We start from the raw sequence: 17,694 nt of genomic DNA on the forward strand, positions 1-17,694 counted from the left end.
GTGATATTGTACTTGCAAAGGCCGAAAAAGAAAAAAAATACAAATAAAATGAAAAATTTAAAAAATAGCAAAAACTTTCAAATGTATGAACTCATTTCTGGGGAAGAGGAATAGAATTATTCTCAGAGTAGAACATCTTAAGTTGAGCTCATATCCCTAGTAGAAAAACATGAGTTCACAGATCATTAGATGAGCTGAACTGGCCTAGTTCTGTTGAATTAAAAGAAACCACATTGATATATCTCAGGTGAAGATCAGAACCTTAACCCATAGGTGTAACTCAATGCTTGAAAATGGGAATCTTAACTTTAGTGAAACCGCTTGGGTGGTTCTTCCATTTTATACATGATTAAGTGATTTTCTGCATTAAAATACAAAGGAAAACTAGTCAAATGTGGAAAGCTCAATATTGTACGGCACTTAGCCCTTTCAATTCTTTGGAAGTCGATTCAGGCAGAAGAATTTCAGTATATGCAGGACCAATGTCTGGAGAGCAATCAATTCACAAGAATTAGACACTGTATTTTGTGAAATTTTAAAAATAAGTTATAATTGTTAACATCTTGTGCATATATTATTTTCTTTAACACTCCAATGAACCATTTGACACACTGAGTTAAAATTAATTTCCTAATATATGTTGAGCTTAGAAGAGCTTTCAGAGATATAAACACATGCAATAAAAGAGACAGTGACTCCATCACATTTCACTGGAAAAATTTCTATAAATTATTCTGCGGAGGACATGGTCAATGGACTGAAATCTGACAAAAAGTCTATAACAAAGAGTAAAGAAAATTAAAAATTACATAAGTAGATGGGAGGTATCTTGTGCTGACTCTAGAGGCCAGAGTTCTGACCTCATTTAATATGCTCATTGGAAAAGATTTGAGAATGTTAATAAAGCATAAAGATGATATTAAATGAAATTATCTGAGGCAACTTTTCAAGATCAAGACTTGCTCCAAAAGTTCCAGGATATGTGTGAATAAGGAGGATAAATGATGTTGATATACAGCTAAACCTTTGCACACTGCTTGTTTGAATATATTTCTGCTGTGGGTTACTGCTGCAATCACCTTCTCCCTTAACCACTTACTGTACTTTGTAGTTGCCCTTTCCAATATTTCTTTCTCTAGATGTTTTTCAGTCAATCTTCATTGGCTACTTCCTGAATGGACTCTAGAGGGGCTTTTCAAAATACCCAGTTTACTTTTTCTAAAACTGGGCATTAATTTACAGCATAATAATCTCAAGAACTGTTTATACGCATGCAGATAATATTGGATTCTATTTTACTCCCTGTTTTCAGTGAGGAATGGACATGTGTTAGAATAAATACATGGATCATTTAGAGAAAATTCCAGACACACCTAAAGGATATGAGTTTATCTTTCAAAAGTACATGGAAGGACAAATTAGCTGCAGGTTTGACGAGGAACTAAAAATATCCCCCTAACCTACTTGTGTTCTTTTTGTACAAGCAGAAATTAGGAATTAGAGCAATGTGAAAATGATCAATTCTGTATTTTTCAACTTTTAATTTCAAACCTCTTCATTTGATCGCTACAAGGTTCTGAATTTTGAAGACAAATTTTTGTTTGGATGCTTCTCTAGGTGTCATAAAAAACCCCAAACCAATCAGTGTTGTTGGACACCCAAAATGAGAGAGTGATTCACCGAGACAACCATAAACACATACATCTGACTGTTTCATCTATTGTACTTCTGTAATTAATGGTAAAAAGCAGCCCTCTCTGAGGCTTCACTCATCTTGTTCTAAAGTAGGTGTTTAATGTAAGCCAGAAAAATTATGGATTCCTAAAGTTCCCAATCTATTTTTTAGACAGAAACATTTCATTCCATAAATATGAAAGGATAATGTTTTGATATTTTTACAGTATTTCATTCACATTCTTTTAGCCAAATGAAGTTTCATTAGCATAAATGAATTTGTCTAAATATTTGGCACATGTTAGGGGAAAATTATTTTGATGCAAACTTTTCAATCCCCTCTGGTTATTTCTCATAAGCATAATGTTTTAAGGCAGAGTCATGTTCTTTGTAATTGCCCACGGCTAAACAATATTCTTGCAGTCTAAATTAATATAAAGACAAATCAGTGTTGATGAATAGCATGAATAGCAATTTATAAAGACCTTTTATAGTGCCAGAAATAGATTGTTTCATATGTTTTAGCCATTAGGTTTGCTGCTGCTGGACTCTTATTAAACAATAATCTTAGCAGGATGTTTAAAATTATAACTTCAATACAGCTGGTTATTTTCCATTTTAATGTCCTTTGCTTTTCACAGTCACTGAAGCTTAAGCATTTAAATGCTTGTTGAATCTCTTGATGTTGAACCATTATCTCCTTCTTGGGTGGGAAACTGATGTGGTACAAATCAGCAGAGTAATAAATCATTTCATCACCTTTGTTTAATGCCCCAAAGCCCCTTCACTCCTTTCTTTCCCTCCAACCAGAGACAGTGATCAGCTTCAAGAAAAATGAGAAAAGCACAGTCAGAGCTCTCTGCAGGCTTTCTTGGTCCTTGCACTGGAATGTTAATGATCAGATCTTCTTTTTTTTTCTGTGCTCAAGCACTAATACACTGTTTTAAAGGATAGTGAATGTTCAAATTTGCTGTTGTATTATTGACAACAGAAACAAAAGGTTTACAGATATATCATACAGTCCACATATTTAAATAAGGAAGGTTGATAAATTCATGAAATTCTTGAAGGAATGCTACTAACAAATTCTTTCTTTGTCACTCTGTGTGCTCAAGGAAGTTGTACGGTTCAAACCCCCAAAATGTAGAGACCTTATTGCTCTCTACAACTCCCAGAAAGGAGGTTTTAGTAGGGTGGGTGTCAGCTTCTTCTTCCAAGCAACAAGTGACAGGACAAGAGGAAATGGCCTCATGCTGCACCTGGGGAAGTTCAGGTTGGACATTGGGAGGAATTTCTTCATGAAAAGGCATGTTAAATATTGGAATGGACTGCCCAGGGAGGTGGTGGGGTCACCGTTCCTGAAAGTGTTCAAGAAACAACTGACTGTGGCACTTAATGCAATGGTTTAGATGACAAAGTGGGGATGAGTCAAAGGTTGGACTCGAAGATCTTAGAGGTCTGACCCAAATGATTCTGTGATATTGTGATTCTGAGAAGATAAAAATAGATACTGTAAAAAGAACCCAAAAAACCAAACAAAACCCCACCCTACAAACAATCAGAAATACCCTGGCACAAACAAAACCAACCCAAAAAAACAGTGAAGAAATTAATCTTCCCAAAATATAGTTATCTAAAGTGTGATATTCTGATATGAGTTATTTGTCTAAGCTCTCTACAGACAGCAGAGACTTTTGGAAGCATGTCTAACCTTTGTGGGTCTAACTTCCTATTGCACTTATTTATTTCTTGTGATCAAAGGGGACATAAAGATGGTTAGGTCAGGTTAGAAAATTAATTTGAAAATCGATATACAAATACCATGCAAAACAATAATGTTAGGTTTCATCATAAATAAATCTGGGTGTGGATTCACTTTATACTTCCTCAGGAGACAAAGCAAAATACATCTGTTGAAAAGTATTCCTGAAATCCCTGGTCATGTTGAGGGATGAAAAATACCTCAAGATCTGTATTTTATTAGTTCTGTGTATTCTCTCTCTTATGGTCTGGCTGTTTGCAGCTCCTGGATAGTGTAGATGGGAGTAATTGAATCACATGCAGACATAGTTGATGCGGATGTGCTCCCTGGCAAATAGCAAGGAATAGGCACTTCCAGGGTTGCGATTCATTTCATTCTAAGGCAGACTTCTAAAATAATCTGGATTAATTATCCCTATTTGTCTAGACTTGATGACAAATTCAGCATCAGTTAGCTAGAACAAGCACAAAGACTTACAGTAGAAGCATTTTAAATTAGCTAATGTTATTCCTCTCTTGTGACATGTTATTTCAGATTAATGATTTATTTATGATCTACTAAAGATTTGATTTTGTCTTGTCTAGGTGTATCTAAAACAGATTTAACCTGGTTGTGTGAAATACTAATAGGGTATTTCCTAGTGTGTTTCCATGGCAGAGCCAACCTCAGCAGAGAGCTATTTTCACATCTTCAAAAGCTGGCTTTGAATCCGAGGTCTGCTGTGCTAGGCTGTCAATGCTGGTTACCTAAAAGTTAGTCTCAGGAGTTTTGATCTTGTCTTAAGCTGCATGCACACATAAAGCATTACAGTTTAACAGTGCTTTGGGCAACGTTCATTTCAGCAATTCTTGTTTCCTGTGAACTTTCTAATAACCAACCACTTTTAATCTCCTCCATCCAGGTTATTTGGCTTGGGGAGTGCCTAAGGCATAGCAGGGTTAGCTTTTTTTTTTTTTTTTTTTTTTTCTAGTTTTCCTTGTGCATTCTTTAGGAAAAGAAGAAAAAATACTTTGTGACTTTGAGACTTCATGTAGCAAATATTTATGCTGAGCTTTTTACGTTGGAAAAAAAAATCTATTTCTATGGACTTTTAACAGTTATAAATCTTGAACCATTTACCTGATTTTCTTCTGAACACCAAAAAAAAGGTATTTTCATAAGAAGTCGAATTAAGAGAGTAATTTTATGTATTTGAATAAGTAGCCTGAAATGGAATCTTAAATTCAACTTTATGTATAACATAATAAAAATCCATACTCCTTTACAGTATTATAATACATTTGTAAGCCTCAAAATACTTATTTCTGGATGAAATAAAACCTACTACATTGCTTAAAACATCACTGTAGCCAGCTAAAAGTAAAAAGAAATCCAAGAAAGATCAGAAAAAACCAAAATAAATGATCTTGCCTTACATTGTGTTAGGGTTTCCATGGGTACAGTCTTCAGGTGCTCTTGTATCTATTCTGAGATGGGGAAAGAGAGTGGAGAGTGCCACAGGAATGTGGCTTATTTCCTGTGTAGTACAAGGAACACCACTTGCTCTCTTCACTAATGGAGGAAAAGCTTCAGTGAACTTTTTCAGTCATATCATGTAAGGCTTAAATGGATATTTTTCATGTCCAAACCTTCTAGTGTAACAGTACTTGAAGTCAGGGTCAGACTGTCCAGTGAAATGGTGCTAAAGGTGTAAGTCCATAAATTGGCTATAGGCATACTTATAAAACCCCTAAAACTATTTTATCTTTTCAGAGACAAATCCTGCTCAGGTGTGTTAAGTTTCCAACTACAAACCAAAGTCACATCTCTGTTCATGTGAGAACACACAGTCATACCTGATAATGCTCATCTCTTCCCTTGCACCAAATCTCAGCAATGAAATACAGAGGTAATGTGGGAGCATTAAGGTTATAGTAAATGTGTTGGTAGCAAAGCTGTTGGCAGCAAGGTGTGTGGAGTAATAAAAACTTCCTAGGTTGGTTACTCCAGTTGTGTAAGTATACATGCCTGACAAATAGAGAAGCAGCAGCACTACTGAGCATTATTGCTCACATTCCTTTGTGTCCCCATTCCTCCATTCACCTATCTCTCTTCATGGAAGACAGGGAGGAAGGGTCTGCAGCTCTGAGTAAATGTGGTTTTTATCAGCAAATGACATAGTCTGATACATATTAGAGACACCTATTCTGTCCATAGAGCCCTGAACCTCTCTTTGTGGAATTAAATGACTATTTTGAATTATCTCATTTAATGTCTGGCTATCTATATTTAAGGTCTTGGCTGCATAGTAAAAAAAATGCATACAAGTGGAAGTAAAAAAATGAAACCCCACGAATTATCATAAGGATCAAATCCCAAATCCATCTAGTTCAGAATATTTACTTTGTCTGGTAACAATAGCCATTATCAGATCACACAGAAAGGCATAAGCCTCTGGCTCTAGAGACTAGAGATTTTTTTACACCACAGAGCACAAGATTTATTATTAATTTTTTTTAATGTAAGTTCTTAATGTCTGCTGTCTGTTGATGACTCACTTTTTGACAAATGCTATACTTTAATCCAGTGTGGTCTGAATTTTTTTCTTTCAGTAATGAATTTAATATATTCACAATTTAAAGGCAATTGGTTTAGCAACTAAATTTATAAATCATCTGGTGAAACCATCTAAAACTGGACTTGTTCAAAAGTCCATTTATTCTTACATAAATCTACCTTATTTTCATTCTTCAATGCAGTAAGATTTCAAATGAATGAAATTGAAGTCCACTGTTGGGTTTTTTTTTCTAGGTCTAATATTATTGTTGTATCAAATATATCTCAATACTAATAAAGCTTTATTGCTTTACATCTTGAATATGATGAATTTTGGTTTAGCTTTTTGTCTGGCAGCCAAAAAAAATTATCTTCTTACTTTTCCCAGGAAGATGAGGGTGTGGGGGGATAGTTACATTTGTATGTTTTATTTGTTCCAGGGTGCTCGAATCTTGTCTTTTGTATAAAGTTACAGCTTGTCATTTTGCTGATATAGTTAGTTCAAACATGCTTATAAAATTAAACAGACCAGCACGTTTGTGGTGTAAACCTCTCAGTGGAGAATGTTTAGGTATGATGTTGTTAGCACTTTGAAATACAGACAGCTGGCATATGATTGTATTGTGTGTTGGGTTTTTAATAAAGAGAATAATTAGATAATACAAATGCAGTATTTTCTAGATTCACTGGCTACAGTCAAAGAGAAAAAGGATATTTATAATTATATGGATAAACTTAGAGTTCAGCAATGGCAAGTTTTTAGATTACTTTTTAACCAAAGGCCAGTTTAAGTTTGATCTAGTTAAATGTGATTTGGTTCCTGTAGTCTGAAACATTATTCTTACACTAAACAATATCTTTTATCTGAAATAGATTTTCTATTTAATAAAATGCTAAAAAGTGTTCTGCAAAATTCAGCTAAAAGTTCATCAGATCATGAAAACTCAGTTGAAAATCTTTGAGCCAAGTCAAAATAGAAACATGGAGTATTATTTTTTTTATTTGCTATTTCAATTAATTTTTTATTTCTTCTTTAGAATGAAAAGAAACACTCAACCCCACTTAAAATTTATTTTCATAATTAATCAGGAAAATAAAATAGCCAATTAGACATTTTTCCATGGAAGTGTTTTCATTAAAAAAATAATAATACATCTCCCTTTAAGAACAGTCTGCTCTGCTATTGATCCTGCAGATTGCAGTTCTTTTTGCTGGACTGAAAACAGTGGCAGAAGTATTCTTCATCTGCTAGGTTTGCAGAACAACTGCTAGGAATATAGGATTTTCTTCGCCAACAGCCTTAGAGGAAAGTAGTCTCAGAGTACTCATGTGGATTCTACCCTGTGCAAAATCAGTTTTTGTATTTTCTTTCCTGTTTTGAAAAGTTAATGTCTTTTCCCATCCCACTAAAACTGGCATTTTCAAAAAGGAAACCTTTTTGGTAGAATTGAGCATGCCCAATGAAAAATCTGAGGCATTCTATTTCAGCTCTTTGCACCGTTTATAATTCCTCTAGTCCTTTTAGCTTGTCTTCTGGGTGTCACTGTAATTCCTTCATGTAAAATCATCTTAGGTGGTGAACCACAGGAAATTTATTTTCCTGTTATTTCCTGACAAACTAGCAAACCATGAATTAGCCACTTATGTGTTAAACCACAAACCAAGAAACGACATATTTGTGAACTGAACTGTCTGTTCTACAGCCAGGTGATTGATTGGAGGCAAAAAGTCTGAAACTCTAGCATTAAGGGAAGTAGTGAAAAGCTCAGCTGCATGAGTAGCTGAGTTGGCCGTGAGGCTGTTTTGAGGATGTTCAGGAGAAAGTTGTTTCTACTGCTTTGGGAGATGAAACATGAATTGCTTTTATGAGCATCAGACCAGTCATCTTTGTAAAGGCTACTTTTCCCACTTATCCTGCCTTGCTCAGACAGGATCCATTGAGATAGAATTTTCTATCTTTTTAGTGTCCTAGTATTTTTATTCAGAAAAAGTCTTAAAATTGGAAGCATCAAATGACCTATATAGCTTCAATTTTACTTATAAATGGTATTCAGTTTGCAGGAGTTATTTTTATCTTCAACAAAACAGTTTTGAAAAGCTAAACTAGGAATGAGAAATAGGAATAATTGCATTGGGCATTGAGAAATTAATATAATTATAGTATTTTTTTAATAGAAATATTGTATTTAGTTATAGAATCATTACAATGAAAGCAAAAATATCAGTATATGAAAAGAATGAGGAGTGATTAATATGGCTATGACCACAATTACCAGATAGGAAATTAGACAGGAATTAAAATGGACACTCTTCTTAGGTGTAGTAATTTTGGAAGTAGATAGTGTCATAATCTAACAGAACTGAAAAGGAGCTGACATTATGATATTGCCATGGAAAAGACACAGTGTGCTGGCTGATAGATGTAAAAACCACCAAGTTCGCAGCACAAACCTGAGGGAAATTAGCTGAGTTCAAGGGGAGGTTGCATAGCATTCAATGGATAATGAATTTTTGTCTGGAGCCCAGGTTTTCTCTGCTTGCGACTTCAATAAATGACTTCCTCTAAAGCTGCTGAAAGTTGCTGACTCCATCTGGTTTAAACAGGTATTAATTAAGCCCTAACAAATCAGATGGCAGTTTGCCCTGTTTTGTTCAGCGGCAATAGGGAGAAAATAAGTCAATGATCTCCTAAATTGCTGTTAATACATTGCTGATTCACAGTCAGTATGCTTTTGTATTTCACAATTTATTTAAGTTCCTGCCAGTGAAACTCCCACTTCAACGTGATGTAGCCATATAAGATCTCTTACACAACCATTATGTGCCCATCTCTTTATCACTCACTGTTCTATTCATGATCAACAATACAGAAAAACTAGTTATTATCTATTTGTGTTTCCTTGCAGACACTTTAATCATCAATGCCCTCTGTTCCACCGGATGGATAGTAGAGTGGGAGAGAGAAAGGGCACAAACCTATTAATACAGAACTAGATGCTATTTCTCCTTTCACCCTTCTTCCGCGTCCAATCCAGGCCTCTCACACGAGTTGATCAGAGCATTTCTTACCTTTTGTGATTACGTCCATAAATCATTGTACTCCCATCTATATCACCTTTTTCTCTATGTATATGTCCCTTTCTGTTGTTCTTATAGGTTTTTGTCCTCTCTTATCCCTTCTCTTGGCAGCATTTTATGGCAAATATCAAGACTGAGTGAGATACATTTTGCCTCAGGGCCAGCAGAAACCAGAGCACAATACCAGAAGCCCTAAAATTTTTTTGTGTACCTTTTTCCCGTCACTGGTATTCAAAACTCCTCCTTATTCAATGTTGTGTGTTAATTCATGAATATTGCATTTTTTACCTCTCATCAGTCACTGATGAAGATGTCAAACAACGCTTGGGACTGATACCCAGACATTCTTCAATACACACTAGGCTCCCAACACATGCACTACAGTTGGTTATTTTCCTAAAGCCTTTCTTAAGGTTTATAGTCCACAGGACTGCAGCCTTTGTGGAAAAAAAAAAGCTTTACTACTTCATGTCATAATGAGTCATGTTGAAACTCACGCACAATTTAGCATTTTTTAAAAACAATTTATTGAATGCTAAAATATTGCACGATATATTTTTGTTTTCGGAGAAATCTATCTAATGTGCTGCAGTAGAACACCTATGTGTTTATAATTTTTTATCTGTATTTTTTGGTATTATAGTTTCTTCTCATAATCATCCAGATTTCCCTACATTTGTTTATTGTTTTTCTTTCACCTCTCCTCCAGCTCCTGAGAGCACAGACAGAAAATGCACCACCACAGCAATGCTTATTCAAAGTAGCTCTTAGATTTTAAGTGAAGCAGGAATAATTATGACCAATGCTTATAATTTGTAAAAAGTCCAGAAGTTCCCGGTTTATATCTGGAGACATTCACATTTTTTTGAAGCTTAGCCCTAAGACATGCGAATAAACTTCAAGTAAAGAAGTATAAGAGACTAAACTTAATTCTAGCAGATTTCAGTGCTTTTTATTTGTGCTCAGTAGTATTCTCCCTCAAACTCATAAATCAAAGAATGTCATTTTGGAATAGGAACTGCACCTTTGTACCTTGACACACATTAAATTGCATAAATGAATGTAGCATATTATATATTTTAAATTTATGCTTTATAGATTAATTTCCTCCTTTTTATTATTATCTCGAAAACAGTGTTGTAAATCACTCTTCATTTGATCCAAAAAGTAGCTTTTTTATTGTGCTGGATGTGGCTATAATAAAATTTTCTTCATATCAGCTAGTACAGGGCTGTGGTTTGGATTTGTGATCAAAGCAATGCTGATAACACGGGGATATTTTCATGGTATCTGAGCTGTGCTTACACTTTTCTGCTGCTTACCCAACCCCACCAGCAGGGAGGCTGGGAGTACGCACGGAGTTGGGAAGCGACATAGCCAGGACACCTGACCCCAAATGACCCAAGGGATATGCCAGACCATATGGCATAAAAAGGTGGAGGAAGGAGAAGGATGGAGGGATGTTCAGAGTGATGGCATTTGTCTTCCCAAGTAACCGTTGCACATGATGGGGCCCTGCTTTCCCAGAGGTGGATGAACAGCTGTCTGCCTGTGGGGTGTGGTGAATGAATTCCTTGTTTTGTGTGTGTGGATTTTGCTTTACCTATTAAACTGTCTTTATCTCAACCATGAGTTTTCACACCTTTCCCTCTTAATTCTCTCCCCAGCCACACTGGGGGAGAGTGACCGAGTGGCTGGGTGACATTTAATTTCTGGCTGGGGTTAAACCCCTACAGTTATGCTTTCTGTTCTTATGCATTTATGAAGTTTATGTATTATGAATTATAGGGAATGTTGAAAAGAGGACAGGCCACTTGGGAGGAATACAAGAATGTTGTCAGGGATGTAATGTGGAAGGCTATTTGGAATTAAATTTGTCAGGCAATGTCAAGGACAACAGAAAGGGCTTCTTCAAGTACAATAGTAGCAAAAGGAAGATGGGAAAATAATGGCCTACTGCTGAATGAGATGGGTGCCCTGATGATGGCGGATACAGAGAAGGTGCAGTAACTGAATGTCTTCTTTTCTTCACTCTCTACTGCAAGGCCATCTGTCAGGAATCAAAGACCTTGGAGACAAGAAAGTCTGGAGAAAGGAAGACTTTCCCTTGTCCAAGGAGGATTGGGTTCGAGATCATTTGTGCAAACTTGACACCAACAAATCCGTGGGTGCTGACGGGATACACCCACAAGATCGCAAATGTTATTGCTAAACCACATTCCATCATCTTTAAAAGGTCATGGAGTGCAGGGGATTTGCCTGAGGAATGGAGGAAAACTAATGTCGCTTCAGTCTTCAAAAAGGGAGAGAAGGATGACCCAGGAAAATATAGAGCTGTCAGCCTCACCACAATCCCTGGAAAGGTGATAGAACAACTCATCATGGATGTCATCTTTAAACATGTGGGGAAAAAGAAGGTTGTTGGGAGTATTCAACATAGATCCACCAAAGGGAAATCATGTTTGACGAATCTGATAGCCTTCTATGATGGCATGACAATCTACACAGATAAAGGGAGAGCAGTGGACATTGTCTACCTGGACTTCTACAAGACTTCTGGGAGTCTCCTGTAACATCTTTATAGGCAAGCTCAGGGAGCAAGGATTGGATGAGTGAACAGTGAGGTGGATTGATAACTGGCTGAATGGCACAGCTTAGAGGGTTGTGATCAATTGTGTAGAGTCCAGTTGGAATTCTGTAGCCAGTGGTTTTCCCCAGGGCCAGTACTGGGTCCAATCTTACTCAACTTATTCAACAAATGATAATATAATTATTATTATTATTGTCCTGGATGAAGTGGACACCCAGCAAGTTTGCTGATGATGGAAAACTGGGAGGAGTGGCTGATATACCAACAGATTGTGCTTCGTTTCAGACAGACCTGGATAGGCTGGAGACTTGGGTGGAGAGGTACACAGCGGGGTTCAAGGAATGCAAATGCAGGGTCCTGCACCTGGGAAAAAAACCCTCATGCACCAGTACAGGTTGACCTGCTGGAAAGCAGCTCTGAGGAGCAGGGGGTCCTGGTGGAAAACAAGTTAACCATGGTCCAGCAGCATGCCATGGTGGCCAAGAAGGTCAATGATATCCTGGGGTTCATTAGGAAGGCTGTGGCCAACAAACTGAGGGAGGTGATGCTGCCACTCTACTCTGCCTGAATAAGGCCATGTCTGGAATACTGTATCCAGTTCTGGGCTCTCCAGCTCAAAAAAGACAAGGAAACTACTGGAGAGGGTCTGGTGAAGGGTTATGAAGATAGGTAGGGCACTGGAGAACCTCTTTTACGAGGGAAGGGTGAGAGAGGTGGACTTGTTCAGTCTGGAGAAGAGAAAACTGAGTGGGGACCTCAACAATGCACACAGCTATCTTCAGGGCAGGTGTCAAGACAATGGAGCCAGGCACTTTTCAGTGGTGACCAATGACAAAACAAGGGGCAGTAGGAACAAACTGAAACACAGGAGGGTCCATATGAGGAAAAACTTCTTTACTTTGAGGATGACAGGGCTCTGGAACAGGCTGCCCAGAGAGGTTCTAGAGTCTACTCTGGAAATACACAAAACCTGCCTGGACATGATCCCGTTCAACCTGCTCTAGGTGAACCTCTTTTAGAGGGGGGGTTGGACAAGATGATCTCCAGAGGTTCCTTCTAGCCCCAACTATTCTCTGATTCTGTGATTCTCTATATTTCTTTTACCTTGTTTTACATTGCTGCGTAAATATTGAATGGCTGTATATATATGTAAAAAGAATTCTACTTTCCTTTTCTACTTTCAAGTTGTTTTCCATTTTGACCAAGTGGTTACATTGAAATGCTTTTATCCCCACAGAGATGTAAAGAAGTGTATGTACATAAGATAAGAAATGACTCAGAAACTTCCTGAGTCTAACAACCTCCACAGAAACAATTTGGATTAGAACATCCAGCCCCAAGAAAAAAAAATTGACAGCTATATAGGCCAGCCCTGTTCACAGGGGGAGGTTTTAAGATGGTTTAGCACAGTATTTAGAATACATGCAACAAAGAAGTTAGAACATGGGAATGGGGAGTTGTAGGGTTGGAAGTTCATTGAAAAATTATTTTTCCATCTTAAAAAGTAAGGGGGTTTCCTTCCAGATGACTGTGAAACAGAGTCTTGGAAGGTGGAATAAAGTCAACACCCTTTTACTTCATTAACAGAGTGAAAAAACCCAAACAATTTCAACAGTGTTAACATCTATAAAAGCGCTAGTTTGGCTGGGATAGACTGAGTTTCCCATAGTCATCTCAGAGTGCCCTGGTCCTGCATGCCAGCAAGGAGCAGCTGCCCTAAACATAGACAGTATTTTCCATCTTTCTCCATGTTCCATTGCCCGGATGGCCTTGATGCCAGCAGCAGCTGGCTTCAGCTTTTCCCTGCTGTGATTTTCACTCAGCTGTTCAGGGATGAGTTTGAAATTGGCTGCTGTAGAAACTGAGAAAGACATTCATCAGGGAGCAGAGGAAGCAGCAGCTGAGTGGCTGCTGGAAAGGAGCCTGCATGAGGCTGACATGCCATTCCCTGGAGGCCAGAAGCAGCTGTGGAGAGGAAGAAAGGGGAGGACATTCCTCAGAGTTCATCTTACTCAGAGGAGTGTAGGCATTTCTGAATACTGGTGACTATGTGAAAATTCAGGGCACATCTGTCAGTTGCTACCATTCCTTTATGCAAGAGTGTCCATACTGAACTTTGTTCCAAGAGGAAAGTAAACAGGGATTTCATACAGCTTAAAGACTGAAGCATTCAAAAATGACGGTGCAGGAAGAGAAAGCCGTGGCAACAACTTGTGACACTGTGTCCAATATGAAATAAAGTCTCCCATGGAGTTCTCAATTTCCCAGGGAGAACAGGGGAACAGGAAAGGTTCCTGGGGCCTGCTGCTCAGATACCTGGAGCTTTCATGGCCAAAAGCTTATTAGTGTTGCAGCAATTGTGGATATGATCCTCCCTCTTGCTATTGTGAAAGATTAAAATAATAACTTTTATCACTCTTCTTCTAGAGAAGGAAATACAAATGGTGACCAACAGTGGCTAGCAAGCATATAAAGGGACAGGGAAGAGGAGTGGAAATCAAATAGAGTATATATGTACATAGGCAGAGTTTAGTTTTACCACTTTTAATAATATAAGGTTACATACCTCATTGTTGCTGAATTCTAAGACAATTGAGGGAGTAGGTAGAGGCTGCATTTCTTGGGTAAAAGTGTGGACAAAAGAAAGAAAAGTAGGAACTTTGTGAATGGGAAGAGGTAAGATAGAAGATGAAAGATAATAAGAAATAGCTGCGCTTTGGAAACTGCCCTTTTGGACTGAGTATTTCCAATTTTCTTGATGGCACAAACATGTTATTTTGACATTCACTGACCAAATTTGAAATGAGAGGGGTGGAAATGAAAGAAATTTTTGGTTTTCCCTCATCCTTCATGACACAAGACAAGCAGCCCACTTAAATAACAGAATGTCCCTGGTATGTGTCTTAATTCAGTCCAGAGGCAAGAAGAAAACACGGCCCAAATAGAAGTGTAGGCTCCTATTTACACGCTTTGTTGTCATGTGTGTTTCATCTTTCCTTGTCTAGTAATCCCACTGAATCGAAATTCTATGATGTGCTTGCAACAGCACCAGCAAATTTACCTTTCTTTTCTCTGTCAGTCCCTCAAGAAGGTAGCACAAGACCATTCATTTGAATTGTTAACATAATTTATAACCTAATGATCATCCCAATTTTTCATAAAATTCCTGAAGTAGGCGTGTATCTTATACATGTTGTTGACTGAATTTTTATTTCATTTTATTCTGGATGAAGATCTAAATCCCTATATATTCTCACTTTATTTAAAATAAGGTCCCAGACTTAACAATGGAGTATGATCAAATCAATTTTTTAAGCAGCATGAAATAATTAAATATTTTCTAGTATCAAGGGAAACTTTTCTTGTTTTCCACTATAGCAATGGTTAGTTTAAATGTTCAAAAATTATTTTTTACAGTATTTTAAAAACACAGTGATAATAATTTATCTTGTGCTAAAATAAAGAACTTTTAAAGAAGAACTCTAAAAACAGTGGAATATGTAAAAGGTCAAAAGTGGAATGAATATAAATTCGGTTAGGGGCAACGAAAAGTCAGTAAGATGCTGTGGTTTGTTGTGTGGAATTGCACCTCACTGGAGACTGATCTTTATTCTGCAGGACTTTTATGTGATAAATTTGTTTTATAAAGACACAAAAAATATTTTGAAACTAAAAGTGCCATGGTGTTCTAGTGTATTTTATTGATCTCTGAATGCAACAATTTATTCAAGATCTTTTGCCTTATTAACGGACATTTATCTTTCTATCAGGTAGGCATAGAAAATCTGAAATAATGTATATGTAACCCAGATGCACTGCATTTGCCCATAGACACATACAAAAAATCTCCACATTATAATATTATAAAATAATTTATATATTTGTTTCATTTGTGACTGGCTTTATTGTAGGAATATACTCATATATTCAACTTTTGTCCATGTATGGAGAAACCAAATGATCTAAACAGTAAAAGTGTTAAAATTTTTTAATGAATTAACATTTATGAAGGAATTTATTTTACTTTCCTAAGAACAAGAATAAAAGATAATATATATATTCTTCATGTTTGATTTCATTTAGTGACTGTAAGAACAGAAAACTTCACATCTTCTCAAGTAAGTCCATTTGCCTTAGAGCAGTACTTATGAAATACCTCTCAGCACCTCTTCATCCTCTGATTGGTTCTTCACTTAGCAGTGTTCATTAATTTATGTCACCTATCCAGAATTTGTCCTCAGCAAACCTTATTTGAATTGATAGCTTAGAGGACACCACAAACAGAAACTACTGTTTCTGAAGTGTGAGAGCAATAGTGAGGAACTTTACATCTTTATCATCCTATTCGGTGTGACTCTGCCCAATGTCAGGGGAAAGAACAGCTCCTGGGCTTCTAGAGCTGGAGATACATCTCTTAAGCCCCTCTGTACCACACAGAAGAGTGATGTTTACAACTACTAGAAAACATTTATCACTAATACCAGAAGGAAATACTCATCCATACTTTCTAAAACACTGATTTTATGGTATTTATTATTTTTTGAAAGTCTTGGTTAAGACTGAGCTATTATGGTTGGAAAAATCCCCTATGCATACCGAAAAAACCTGCTCTTAAACTCCTGTGGTCTTATCACATTGTATGAATATTTAAAGGCATGCTGGTCACAGGGAAAAATGTGCTGGAATAAAGGAATCACAGAAATGCTGGGGTCAGCAGGGACCTCCGGAGATTCTCTGCTCCAATCCCCTGTTGAGAGCAAGGTCAGGTAGATCAGGTTGCTCAATACCATATCCAGACATCTTTTGAATAGTTCCAAAGATTCAGACTCCCAAGATTCTCTGGGCAAACTCTGAGGTAGGTTGGAAGGATTACCTCCTTTGACCTGCTGGCAACACTTTTTCCAGTGCACCTGAGAAAATTGCTGGCCCTCTTTGCCTCGACAGCACATTTCATAGCATCATAGAAGCAATCATAGAATCATTAGATAATAGAATCATAAAATCAAAGGATCATATAACAGTTTGGGTTGAAAGGGACCTTAAAGATCATCTAGGTCCAACATTCCTGTACCGTCATCCAAGTAATTAATGAATATGTTATTCCACTGTGGTCTCAATATGGACCCCTGGTTGCACAACTAGTGACTGACTTCTAACCAGACTTTGTGCCACCAATCACAGCTTTCTAAGCCTGGCTGTTCAATCAGATTTCAGTCAATTGCACTTTTCGCTTGCCTAATCTTTACACCAGTTTGTTCACGAAGATGTTACAAAAGACAATGTGGAAAGACTCAGTAAAAGCATACAGTGACCTGCTCATCTATTTAAACTACTTTGGGGTTTTTTACATTTCTGTTTGCATATCAGTTCTGTGATTTTTTTAGGCACAGCCTAGCAGCATAGTTCACAGCTAAAATTTTCAGAAGGTTCCCTCTAGTTATCTGGCTTAATATAAGTCTCAATTGTGCTTACTGCAAGTAAAATAAAACCTTTTTTTTCTAGATGGCAACTGGGAGAATATAATCCTGGTTCAACTCTCAAAAGGCTGTACAGCTGCACTAGGAATTTATTTGGATCACTAGTCTATTTTATTTCTCTATGACATTTGACAACTCTGTCTTACACACTAAACAATAACTTTGTTAACTGCTTTTCATACATAGCATTCTCTAATGCCTTTAGTCAGTTGGGACATTCACAGCTTCAAGATTTGGAAAGACACTCACGCCTACAACCCTCTGCAGTCTACTCAGATCCCTCACTTTGGGTCTGGTCACAGTTCCCAACCAGATGAAGTTTAATGTGGAAAATAAAGTTCCCCTCATCTTTGAGATTTATATTTCCCTTCTAGTTAAAATATAAGAACATGTTGGGAATACAGGAGCAATAATTCCTTTGATTAGCTCCATTTTTTACCTAAAACCCAGAAATTATAATATTAAATACATCAAGTTGTGCATGAAAAAATGGTGCAGGTTTAGTATTCATGTGGTGCATTATAATTAAATATCCTTTTAAATATTCTCACTGGAATATACAGTGAACCACTGGTTTT

Source organism: Coloeus monedula (genome assembly GCF_965178545.1).
Source record: "Coloeus monedula genome assembly, chromosome: 4".
In the NCBI taxonomy this organism is placed as follows: domain Eukaryota; kingdom Metazoa; phylum Chordata; class Aves; order Passeriformes; family Corvidae; genus Coloeus; species Coloeus monedula.